Here is a 12,276-nt window from a genome sequence, read left to right as displayed (position 1 = left end):
TGATGATGATGATAAAGACAAGGATGAAGGCAAAGATGAAGGATCAACACATTTTGTTATGGTTGATTATGAACAGTACAAGGAGCAAGAGGCTATAAAGGAAGAAAAGAAAGATGATGAGGAGACTAACCTAGTCAAGATAGCTACTAAAGTCATTACCTCACTTCTCCACTCCCCAAGAAAACTAGTGACTACATCAAGCGTGGAGACAACCTCAACAAGTTTGATTATTATCACCAGTGACAACTCAAATGTCCAATCACTCTTTGCCCCCTACTCAGCTCAATACATCATTAACTAAAGTAACTTCCACTTCATCTACCAATTTATAGACTCCTACCTCTTCTATCAAGTTGGCATCATCAACTATGGATATGTTGGGCACTTTATTTTTGAGCACATCTTTTGTGAACACGTCAATTTTGGATTCTTTAAGTATTCCTGTAAATATTCCTTCAATAAGCTCAGTATCTGTTTTCACAACAAGTCTGAGTAGCATATATAATATTTTTTTCGTTAGTGATATAATGGTGATAAGTGCAATGATAGTTGAGACCAAGCCTCAATCGAGCACACAATGTTTTGGAAAAGGAAAGGAGATAGATGAAGAAATTGATTTAGATGAAGAAATAGTAGTCCTAAATCTGGATATTTATAAGCTTATTCTAGATCAAATGCAGACATTTGGTGAACTCCTCCATATGAATGAAAAAAAACAAATACTAAGAGAGGAGAGAGATAATGAATTCAAGATAATTGAAGATGCAAAGAATATTTTGGCAAAGGCCATAGGTATTGAGGTTGATTCTTCTCAACCAATTTTGTATCATCTAGTAGATGTAGTCTAGAAATTTAATGAAGATATAAATGGACAAAATTAGATAGTGCAAAAGGCTGAAAAGAAAAATTGATAATAAAGTGATGGAGCACATTTCTCAATAGATAGCTATACATCAAGTAGAATTTTCTACAATTTTGGGAAATTTAGAAGCATCTTGTTCAAATGTGTCATCACTATTTGGAAAAAAATGTGATTTTTATGAGTTTATTAAGGAAATAAAGGATAAATTATCCAAAATTGATAATGATCTAAAGGCTAGTGCTCAAAAGATGCAACTTAACCCTAGTTTGAGCTTTTCACATTTGAAGAAAATAAGATTTTTTTTAGATATGCAAGCAGAATTGCTCAGAGAAGAAGAAAAGATTAGATCCACATTGATAGATATACAAAATATGATTCTTCCCAACATGGATGCACTACATAAAAATATTTCACATTCAAAAACTCTAATCCATGACAATAACTTCTCCATTGTGGACCATATGATAGAATTATGAGCAAAAGTCCAAATTGCACTTCACACATGTAAGGTCTTGCAAGACAATTGGGATAAAAATTGGAAATCATTCTCAATGTATATTCAAAATTCTTATCTTATTTTGGTGTTACTATGTAAATAAATAGAGTAAATTTTTGGCATTACTGTCAAAAATGGGGAGGAAGATAGTATGGGGGAGAAAGACATATGGTATGGGGGAGAACATGAAATAAGTTTTAAAAGAAATGGGGGAATAAGAAATGTATAGTAAGATATGTTGGATATAGCAAGATGTATAGTATACTCACAAAATCAATTTTGAAAAATCTCAAAAATAGTATACTCTATCGAGCTAGTATCACAAGGTGGTGGATAAAAGGTATTCAAGAAACCTTTTAAATTTAGTTTTAGCTAATAAGTGTTTTTTAACTAATGCCAAAGGGGGAGATTGTTGACATATCAATCAAGTTTGTTATTAGTGACACACACTTATTTAGATAGTATATAGTTACTGAGCTTATTGTATAGCTATCAATGTTTTCCATACACTTTAGTTGTTGTCTAGTTCTACAGTTTTTACCAAGTCATTTGGAAAAATCCCAGTGGTTAACAAAAAGATTCAGTTAGTGTGAAGATTAGTAGAGTAAATTGAGCATTTCAATGTATGCCAAGTTTACAATTGCATGTTGAGCTATGTAGTGTTCACCAAGTTCACAGTTCATGTGATGCAAGTCCAAAGTTACCAAGCTACTCTATGTTAACCAATTTATTTAGTTTATACTGAGCTCAAGGTGATAGTTTTTACCAAGTATTTCCATGGTAAACAAGTGATTCAATGCATGTTAAGTTACACAATATCTAACAAGTCACCAGTGTAGAACAAGTTGAAAGATTACTTGGAAGTGATCAGTATGGGCTAAGCTTCTATGTCTACTAAGTGCATGATGATGCCAAGCATTAATAGTGGATGTCAAGTATCAGAACCTCACAAAATTAGTCTTCAAAACCTGAGTTTCTTCATGTGGGCCAACTTTTTGATATTTGTGTTAACTTGTATTGTGGAAAACTTTGTAATTATGTAAATTGGATTTGTATATATATGTAATGTATTGTATCATAACCAAGTATGTAAGTTGTGCAATGTAATCGAATGCAATAAAGAGTAGAAAAGAGAGAATAAAAAGGCCATAGTAGTATAACGACTAGCAGAGACATATCTATCATAGAAAGGTGATCAATACACAAAGGAATCTCATTCAACAAACCAAGTTGTAGATCATAGATCTACTACTGCTTTATCCTAATAGGTGGATTAGTTAAATCCTTTAACAAGGTACACATAACAATCTTTTATAAATCTCTTTACCGAGTGCATACTCCATTGTATGTTTGAAAATCCTTTCACAAGGTGGACCTAGTAGTACTTATTGCTCCTAATAGGGCAGATCATCAAAAGCGATCTAGGCAATCTTTAATAGGCAAAAATTATGCTAGAGTATTAAATTTTGTGGGTATCATCTCCACCCTATCTTTTTTTTCTAGTTGGAAGGTTTTTAGGTCACCAAATATGTGTGTCAAAGTGTTATGAATGCTTTCATGTTTTCATTTTCTTATGCATGCAATTAGATCAGATTATATATGGTGAATGAAATGCTAATTATATTGTTGGATCAGAATTGAAATTGTTGATTTTTTTGAAGTTACTGATTCAACCCTCCCCTCTCAGTAACTTAGCATAGTCTTGAATATTTCCAACATCATGATGTGTTGCTTTCCTCTCAACAAAATATGGTTTGGATATTTTACAGAAATTTAAAATTTTGGATTGGAAGCTGATCCCTACTACTTTTCAGTCTAGAGGTAATATTACTAAGGATTCTACCCCCAAAAATTTAGATCCTACATTGGTAGCTTGGTTTATCCAACTTGTTCTAGACCATATCTTTTTTTTGTTGTAAATATGATATCCATATTTATGTAGGAACCCAAAGATAGTAATTGGATGGCTACAAAGAGGATTATGCAATATATTCATGGATCGACTCTATAGATTTAGACTACGGTGGAAATATTAATGAGAAAAAATCTACTAGAGAATAATTTTTTTTGTCTTTGATCAGGTCCAACTACATGGAGTAGAAAAAAAAGGATAAATTGCATCACTAGGGTATGTGTAGGATCATGGTCAACCAAACTATGCTCTTAAGTGGCTATAAAAAATCAAAAAATTAGTGTTATGCCAAATTGACGTACAATTTTCTACTTGTTATTAACTTTATATCAAAAATTTGAGAGAAAAGAATCTCTTGAAAATTGAATCTAGTTTCTAAACTACTAGGACTTATCTCAAAAAAGTAAAAATTAAGTGGTCAAAATTTTGAATTTTAATGCAATATTACAAAAATTTTAAAACATAAATAAGAAGTAGACGTATGTCTGACCACCTTAATCAAAATCAAATGATAATTTTTTTTAATAATATTCTAGATAAACATATTAGACTCATGCTTGGATGTGATATATATTTTTGAGTATTTTTATTGTAAATAAATAATAAATAATTAATTTTTAACTTTAGTATTTTTTTGGAATACAAAACTCTTGTGTCTGACTACCTTAACTAATTCAAAACGTTGCAAAATTTAATTAATTTTTTTTTTCATTATAAAAGAAGAAACATAGAATGTGATGCATCTTTTGGATTTAAAAAATGTTGTACTATTTTAAAGTAATAGTTTCTTTCCTCGTAGTGTGTCAGTTAACACTTTATACGTAACTCCATTAGAAAATAAGTAATGATTACTTACTAAACTCATAATTTGACAAACCTTATATTTATGGAAGGATAAGAACATTCTTAAGAAAATATTTTCATTTCATCAAATTTTGGTGAAAAAAAAGTCATCAACTAAATGTTTGAAGTAAAAATCACAAAAAAATAGGCCAAAAGCACTTTTTAAGGATGTTTTTAAAGTTTTCCCTATAGGTTTGCTTTCAAAAGATATAGTGGACCATATAAATATATTAATTGTTTTCATTTAGTATCAAAGTGGGTGGAAAAAAAGTTGGAATAGATTTTGAAATTGATTTGAGATATTTCAAAACTGCACATTTTTCTAATCGCCACTTTTTGGCACACCGTGATCCTGCACATACCAACTATCTTCAAGTGAAGTGGAATATATAGTAGCACAAGAAGTAGGAAAAGAGGCAGTTTGGATTCAAAATCTTTTATTTAAGCTTGGTTTTGTACAAATTTTTTCTACTGCTTTGTATTGTGAAAATAAAAGTATCATACAAGTTGTAAATAATCCTATTTTTTTTGCTAAAATAAAGAAAAATAAGATTTATTCTCACTATATTAGGAATAATGTTCAAGAAAATATTGTTAACCTCCAATTTTTTCCAAGTGAAGATCAAAAAATTGATATATTTATTAAGAGTATGCTTGAGGATAAATTTAGTTACAAGATATGTTGGGCATTATTGAGGTGAACATTAAATGGGGATAGCAATATAATGTTATCTTTCTCTTCTAAATTTTTCTAGCCAATCATAAGGAGGGTGTTAGGAAGATAATGTATGCTTGAGGATAAATTTAGCTACAAGATATGTTGGGCATGATTGAGGTGAACATTAAGTTGGTATAGTAATATAATGTTATCTTTCTCTTCTAAATTTTTCTAGCCAATCATAAGGGGGGTGTTAGGAAGATTAAGATTTTCTAGAATGTTATAGCTCAAAGAAAATTTATAGAGTTATATATTGAGTATTCTAGACTGAGAGTTCTGAAGTCTTCAATCGGAACATTTCATATTTTGACTAGAACATTCTAGGATGTAGAATGTTCTTTAATAGTAGTTTCTAGATCTCTTGTTACATCTATAAATGTATACCATGCTTAAACAACCATTTCATAATTCAAAGCTATTTAATATTTATAATCATTGTAATGAAGATAGATTAATATATTTATATTTTATTATATTGCACTAGTGATAAAGGGTGATCCCCTTAATAACACAAACACATAACATTAACAAAGAAGCAATAACAATTTGTAGGAATAGACTAAACTATAATTTTCTAAGGGTGGGGATTCAACTATATAACTATAATGTGGGCCCATACTATTCTATAGTGCAGGATAGCCTAGCCATTTTATGGCCTATAATTTTATGGGCTTCCAAGACCCCTTGAATAGTATGGGGCCGACTGAGGCCTACCCACTGTGAAGTAGAGAACCTGCCACCATAATGAGAGTGTGCATTCATTGGGAAACTATAATGGAACCAGGGTGGAAATATAACATCCTACCTTGTAGGGCCCCTACTATTTGATAGGGAATAATAGAATAATAGGCAAGCCCAATATAGTAAAGGGCCTCTGCACATATGCACTGTTACTATTGCAACAAAAGAAAAATTATATAATTTTGAAATGCAATATGCAAATCCACATGGGGACCTTCCTTACAATAATTTGCAACATAGAGCTATGAAATTTCACCTAGTGTTTTCCTACACAATGTACTAGAATTTATTAACTGAGCATTTTTACACAATCTGAGAAGTTTCTAGACATCAAACCCTAATCACTGAGATTGAATAACTCTAAAATTACATATATAGTTTGTTTGATACACATTTTCCACTTATTTTGAAAATTTTGGTAAGCCCAAATTTAAAAGGCCATAACTTTCGAACAATTTTTTTGATTGGCTATTATAACAACTTTTCAATATCCTTATCTTTTGATATACATAGACTGTAGTGCTCAAGCTCTAGTTGACCCCATAGCCTATTTTGGGTCTCTAAGGTCTTCATTGATGAGCCTAAATTTTTATACCATAATTACATACCAAAAATATGCAATAATGCCATGAATACTCATAATATGGCACTAAGCCTCAACTGATATGCTAATATATCCAAGATGAATATCTATCTTTGAAATTAAGATATTCTAAGCTCGTATAATTGACTTACTAAGTAGAAAGGCTCAAAAAATAAAAACTTTTCACTAAGAAAACCCTTATTAAAAAAATATATATAATACTTTAGTGATGCAAGATTGCTCTTACAACTAGGATGCTCCTACATCAAATAGTTATTATTGTGTTATTTTATTTTATGTACAGTCTACTTTAATAAAGACATTATAGCTATATTCCTTTTTTAATTCTTCTTCTCTCCTTTTTCCCTTATTTTATTTTTTTATTATTTTCTTTCCATTTTCGTCACTTTCTCTCTCCTCCACAATTTTTTTTTTCTCTCTTTATTTTTTTTTTAAATTTAATTTTCCCATGCAAGATGCTCCTACATCAGAATTAGATCATAATAAAATTATTTCTATGATGTTTTGAAATTGTATTTTCTCTTTCTCCTTTACCAAAAACCACATGAGACAAAAAGAAGCATAGTTTATTTAGTTTACAAATAAAAAAGGGCATTTAAGGAAAACTCTTTTCCTTTGTGTAGTGGGAAACACACTTTTTGACTTTTTTGTCTTTTGCCTTAATTTTCAATTAAAAACTAATAAATTCATTTATGTTTTAATATACATAAAACAAATAAAATGATAATTGAAGTTTTTAAGACAAAATGATAATTTTTTTCTTAAATAAATGTCTTAAATCCGTTTATCTAGTGCTTTTTCAAATTCTTCTGTCTTTTTTCTTAGGACATTCTTATTTTGCATATACTACTTCATCTAACTCATGATACTTATGCAAGTCTAAAATGTTGAAGATACAAGATATGTCTTTATAAATTGATAACTAAATTTCATATGAATTACAAATATCAAACCTCTTCAATATCTTACAAGGTCAAAACTTCATTATCATCAATATTTTGTATTTTCCAATAAGAAGTTTTCCTTTCTTCCAATGACAAATTACTTTATCACCAAATTCAAATGTTTTATGTTTTCTAGACCTTTCTTCTATTTATTTTTATTTTTGATTGTTCTTCTCCAAATTATATTTTACTACATGATCCAAATTCTTTATAAAATATATATTTCATTCTCCTTTAATGCTTCTTTCTTCTTCTGAACAAGTTCTCATATCTTCTTTACCTTTAGGATGTATTCAAGTAACAATTTCAAAAGGTGTGTAACTATGGCCCTATCCACTAAATTATTTTATGAAAACTCTACCCGTGCCAACACTAAGCTACAATTTGTAGGTTTTTCTTCATCTAAGCATCTCAAAATATTATCCAAGCTTATATTCACAACCTATATTTCTCCATTTATTTGTGTGTGAAAGGTAGAGTCAGATTACAAATATATATCCAAAAAGTTTCAAAGTGTTGTCAAAAAGTATCTAGAAAACTTTCTATTGTGATCAAGGACAATACTCTTAGCTAACCCATGAAAAATAATAGTTTATCTATAGAAAAGGTCCACTAAATGAACTACACTTGATGTCTTGTTTAAGGGAATATAATGTGAAATTTTTGAAAATCTTCAAAACAAAAAAAATGCAATAATTACCTCTTTATGGATATTGCTAGCACATTTAGTATACACGAAATCTTATTGAATTTAGAAGCATAATATTTTTAAAAACAATATCGGTTATTTCAATGAAGGTCCTTTTTTAATATTCAATTGAAGAAAATAGGTGTTGAGGCGTTGACTATGCAAAAAAAGATTTTTAGTTGATTGCAATTGTTGAAAGTAAGTTCCCTCAGTAGTACAAGGTATTTAAGGGATCAAAGAAAGAATTTATTCAACTAACTCCTAATTCCCCACAAATTTTTTTTTCTCAATTTTGTAAGTTTGATTTAGATGAAGAAGATCACCTTATTAAAGAAGGATAAATTAATAAAAATAATGCATATGTAGATAAAGTAAATTCTTTAGAAATGATTTAAATTAGAATTAGAGAGGATATAATAAATCTCAAAAGAGTGAAGGTTGTAACCATTTCTCTAGAAATGATGATGTACAAAAACAAGTTGAAAGAAAATCCATTGTTTGCAAGTAATCTGGTGGTGAAAATCACATGGAGAAATTTTGTTTGAAAAGGAATTGAAATGAAAGGTATATTTCAAGCCCAAGAAAGAATGGTTTAAGGATGGAAATAAGGAGAGAAATAGGTTTGTAGCCATCTCCCAAAAAAGGTCAGAAAAAAGTTGGTAATGAAGCAATTGCTACTCTAGAAATTAAATCTAGGAGATATTACTTTTCTTCATATTCTATTATAGAATAGATTTTAGATTCAAGTGAATCATTTCACATCTCTAGAGATAGAACTTTTATTTTTATTTCTTTTGAAGGAAATAATTCAAATAAAAATATTACTATCAGAAATAAAATGAAACTTCTAGTTCTAGGGACATGAACTATTAATATAACAAATGTGCCATTAAAACATGTTTTATTGGCTGAAGGATTAGGGGTGAATCTTATTTTAGTATAAAAAATAGTTCAAGTAGGATATAAGTACATTGTTATACTTGATCAACTTATTATTAAAGAAAACAAAAACCCAAGCAATATAATTTATGTTGCTAGAGTTGATCATGAAGAGAATCTATTTTAATTTTTGGATTTGTTGATGATGAATTTACACTCTCATTCAGATATTCCCCAAGATTATTATATTTCAAAAAATTTCCATGCTATATTTGGACATATTTAAATTATACAAAAGTACAAGATATAGTTAGAATGTTTATTGTCAGAAGATTAGCAGAAATTTCACCATGTAAAGGAGTTTGTGAAGGATGTGTGCTAGATAAACACCATAGAGATCCTTTTGACTATAGTAAAGCATGGATAGCCAATCATCCATTACAAATAATTCATAGTATTTTATGTGACCTAGGCTATCCAAAACTTTTAGGTGTCAAGTATCTTCTCAATTTTATTATTGATTATAGTAGTGTTAGGATTAACCATAGATGGAAATAACAATTAATTGCAAATATAACCAATATCAAAAATTAATAGATTGCATAGAAGACAACACAATGTTGAAATTAAGGTTTATTTTCCTATTAATGAATTAAAACTTAGTTATTTGGTTTCATTGCTAATGATCTTATCATTCATCTACCAGTGATAACTAAGTGTTTCAGTTACTACCAAGCTAAATAGTTAGATTGCACTTCATACTAAGCTTCATAGTGTCTACCAAGCATCTGAGATAATTTATAGCATTTCTTGAGCATAGAAGAGTCTACCAAGATATCCAATAGAATTTATGAAGATCTTAGTGTTAACTAAACACTATAGTGTTAACCAAGTAAATTAGTGTCTACCAATCTTAGAATGTTAATAAAGAGAATTTAGTGTTAATTGAGTCATCTAATTTCAACCATGTGATTCAGTATCTATCATGTTTCTTAGTATTCATTGTGTTATACATTGTTGACTAAGTTCCTACTACTTGAAGTGATTATTATGGACTTAGATTCAATGTCAACCAAGTGCTAGAATATGCTAAGTGTTGATAGTGTTTGTTGAGTGTTAGAACATCACCAAGTTTGTCTTCTAAACCTGAGTTCAAGCAATGGGATGACTTTGTGAATTATGATGAATTTGGTATTGTATCTGAATAGAGAATTTAACTAAGAGAATTGGTATATATGTAATATATTATATCATATCCAAGAAAAGAAAATAAAGGATGAGTATGTGAAGAAGTAAAAGAGCAGATGAGCATGAGATGAAGAAAGTGACAAGTAGTATAAGTGAAAAAAAGACTTATCGATCACAATAACATGATCATTGCAATTCAAGGAATCTCATTTAGAAAATTAGAGTGGTAGATCAAATATTAGCCACTAATTCATCGTAGTAGGTGCATCAGTCGAATCCTTTAATTAAGTGGACTTAACAGTCTTTTTTTCTAAATCTCTTAACAAAATGCATACTTCATTCTATGTTTTTAAATACTTTTAAAAGGTGGACATAACAATCCTTATTGCTCCTAATAGGAAAGATCATCATAACTGGTCAATTATAAGCCTTAAGAGGCCAACTTTATATTGTAGTACTAAATCTTTTGTGTACCATCCCCACCCTAGTTTTACTTTCTATTTGGAAGTTTTATCAGTTACCATATCTTGTGTCAAAGTGTTTTGAATGATATTGCTTTCATTATTTCATGAATGCAATTGGATTACAATAATATATGAAGGATTAATTGGTGAAGTGAGTTAAAGTTTTAATAATTCCTAATTAAACCTTGGTTGAGCCCACAATAATGGGTTCCACTTTTTGACCCATTTGGACATTGAAATCAATATTTTTGAAACACACCTCACATTTAGGTGACTATATCTATAAAAAGTATTAAGAATTTGAAGAAGATATAAAAGAGTGGTTTTTAATACTTTTTCCTACTTTGTAACCATCTATTTTTTTAAAATAAAAATTATTTAATTAAAAACATTCTTCTCCGATGAAAACTGGTACATATGAAAAATCATTATTTTCAATGAGTAACAATCATTTTGACAAGCATAACTATTTTTATACAAATCGTAATGAGATAATTATTTTGATATTGAATTTTTAACATCAATATCTAGAGGATACATTTTCTTTGATTCAATTTGGTTGCATATTGTATATTTTGTGAAGTTGTAAAATGACATCAATCGTAATTCAAACATATGTTCATTTTGGCAAGCATACCTTGAACTCAATATATCATAAATCTTTTTTTTTTTCAATAAATAGCTAACTTAGTAATCTATTTCCTAGAAATTTTTCAAAAAAGAGTTGACCTAATTTATAATTTTTTGTTAAATTTTAAAGTCAATTGATGTTTAATCATTAATCAAACTATAATGAGTTAAACTCATATTTCAAAGTCTTAATGAGTATAATACCTATTAAATATTATAGTCATTGGAAAGATTTCTCTGAGCAACAAAATTTTACATTTTTAGATTTATAGTATTAAGTAGTCTGATCCCAGTATTGAGGGTTAGAAGGCCATCCTTTTTCTTTTTTAACAGAAAAATGGTTTTTTTTTAAAATGTTCATGTGAACAGTTTGTTCATATGAACATATAGTACATGTTTGTACAAACAAATGTTTGCTGAAACATGCTTGTTAAAAAAATATCAATTTGAAGGAAAAAATAGATATTTTAGACATTTTTGTGAACCTTACGATTCGCACAAGCTCATAAATTATGTTCATTCAAACCCATAAATTATGTTTGTAAGAACATATAATGAAATAGGGCTTTCACTAACATAATTTCTAATTTTAGTTTTTAGCATTGCCAAAAAAATATTTGCAACAAAATTTGCACCCAATATTATGGACTCACCACCCTCCCCTCTCTATAACTTAGACTACCTTATATTTATAATAATTTGTATCAGAGAATTTGGTTCTTGCATCAAAAGTTTAAGATATCAATAAAAAGATCAGAGGCAATGGAAGTATAAGAGACTTAAAAAGCCTATTGAGAAAGAAAATTTGGGTCTGGAATTGGCTATTGGAAAAATCAAGAAGGAGAAGAAGAAACTCTCTTAATCCTTGAAAATAAGGAAGGATATTGAAACATAAATTTATGATAATATCTACATTGAATAAAGAATTGATGACATATGCCATGAAAAAAATTTAGATGAATTTTATACAGTAATCAGAGACCTATTAGATAGGAATATCGATATTCAAGAAGAATTCAAAAAGCTGAAAAAGCGAGAAAGAAATATAATAATTCAGAATGTGTGAAGTCATGGACCAAAAGGACAAAAAAAATAAGATATAGAAGAAAAGGAAAATGAAATTCAACAACTATCCCTTTAGCAAATAGACTTTATTGATCAATATAATCATGCAAATCAAGACCTTATCAATCTAAGGATAGAGAATGAAAGAATATAACATGATCTTAGTATGGAAAAGAAAAACCAATGAGAGAATGATGAAATCCCAAGAAAGCATGAATATTTTGAATGAGAAAACTCAATAT

Source organism: Cupressus sempervirens, chromosome 11 (assembly GCF_028749045.1).
Source record: "Cupressus sempervirens isolate cs-2001-9-10 chromosome 11, ASM2874904v1, whole genome shotgun sequence".
NCBI lineage: Eukaryota > Viridiplantae > Streptophyta > Pinopsida > Cupressales > Cupressaceae > Cupressus > Cupressus sempervirens.
This window is presented reverse-complemented; position numbering follows the sequence as displayed.